The sequence below is a fragment of the Amphimedon queenslandica genome, unplaced genomic scaffold, assembly GCF_000090795.2.
Source record: "Amphimedon queenslandica unplaced genomic scaffold, v1.1 AMPQUscaffold_13480, whole genome shotgun sequence".
Taxonomy (NCBI): domain Eukaryota; kingdom Metazoa; phylum Porifera; class Demospongiae; order Haplosclerida; family Niphatidae; genus Amphimedon; species Amphimedon queenslandica.
In genome coordinates this window covers 79,377-80,884 of record NW_003546284.1, presented here as the reverse complement: position 1 = coordinate 80,884, position 1,508 = coordinate 79,377, and positions in this window count along the sequence as shown.

Genomic DNA, 1,508 nt, shown 5'->3' with positions numbered 1-1,508 from the left:
GAAATTGGGGAGTAAGCCTATGTCGATCATGACTTTTGGTAACAAGAAAGAGAGACAGGAAAGATGTATTATTGTTAAATTGGGCATTGAGACTTGAGGCATGGTTATGTTGAATTGAAGTTGTTATCAGTAGAACATATTTGTGAGCCCATTGTGAATGATGTTGTTTCTTTAGAGAGGTATCCCCATTTAAAGGGATTAGATGTAGCATTTGATTTTTCTAGCATGACTTCAGTTAAAGCTGATATATTATTGGGATCAGATCAATATTTGAGTCTCCTGACTGGGGAAATGATTAGAGTAGAAAATGGCCCCACTGCAATTGACACACAATTTGGATGGGTTTTGTCAGGGCCTGTGATTGTAGAGAGGTGTTCTGAGAATACTTTTTTAGTTACTCTTGTTTTGAGAGTGGACTGTGTACTTAAGAGTAAAGCCCTAGATAAGACTCTCAAAGCATTTTGGGACATTGAGTCATTGGGTATATTAGAGCAAGTGGATATAGTGCAGAATCAGTTTGATCAGCATGTCTCCTTTGAGAACGGGCGTTATACTGTGTCTCTTCCTTGGAGAGATCATTGTCTATGATTGCCCACCAATTATAATGTGTTTACGTACATTAGAGGGATTATTAATGCGATTATGACGATCACCTGATTTACTCAAGAAATCCGATAGCATAATACGTGAGCAACTTGATTTGGGAATAGTGGTGCCAGTATCAGATTCGGAAGAGCCTTGCTCTAAGCTCCACTATTTACCTCACCACGCCGTAGTCAGATATGACACGACTACCACGAAACTTAGGATAGTGTACGATGCGTCAGCTAAATCAGGGGGGCCAAGCTTTAATGAGTGCTTTCACATGGGCCACTCTTTAAATCAGAAAATTTTTGATATTCTGTTTTGTTTTAGAGTACATGCCATAGCATTAATTGCATACATAGAAAAGGCGTTTTTGATGGTACAGATAGCCGAGCAAGATCAAGATATTTTGAGATTTTTATGGATAAAGGATTTCAATGATGAGAAGACTGAGCTTGTTGAGCTTCAGTTCACGCGTGTAGTATACTATATCCCAGTTCAGTTTGGGACGGAAGTGGAAGCAGCTGCGTGGAATTTGAAAAATGTAGCTACGTCACAAAGTGACATATTATAATGATATTCATAGAAGAATGGCGGCTGTGTTGTTTCACTCTTAAAGTAGTCTTGCTGTTGCTGATAAGCAGTACAATAGCTGTTGGAGTCAACTAGTCTTCATAAAGGCCATCATTATCAGAAGATCTGGCTCTGTTAGCTTTATAAAAGAATTATCAGTTTGCATGCTCAATCACATGTTCTTATGTAAACTATGACGTAGATAAATTGTCATAAAACATCATTTTGGTATGCCATTGGGTTTATAGGGAGAACCCGGTTCTCAGGGTTCCCATGGGCTGAGAAACCCAAAATTTCACAGATTTTGATGGACTTTGGCGACTAAGAACCTGTGAAAGTTCATCCTTATC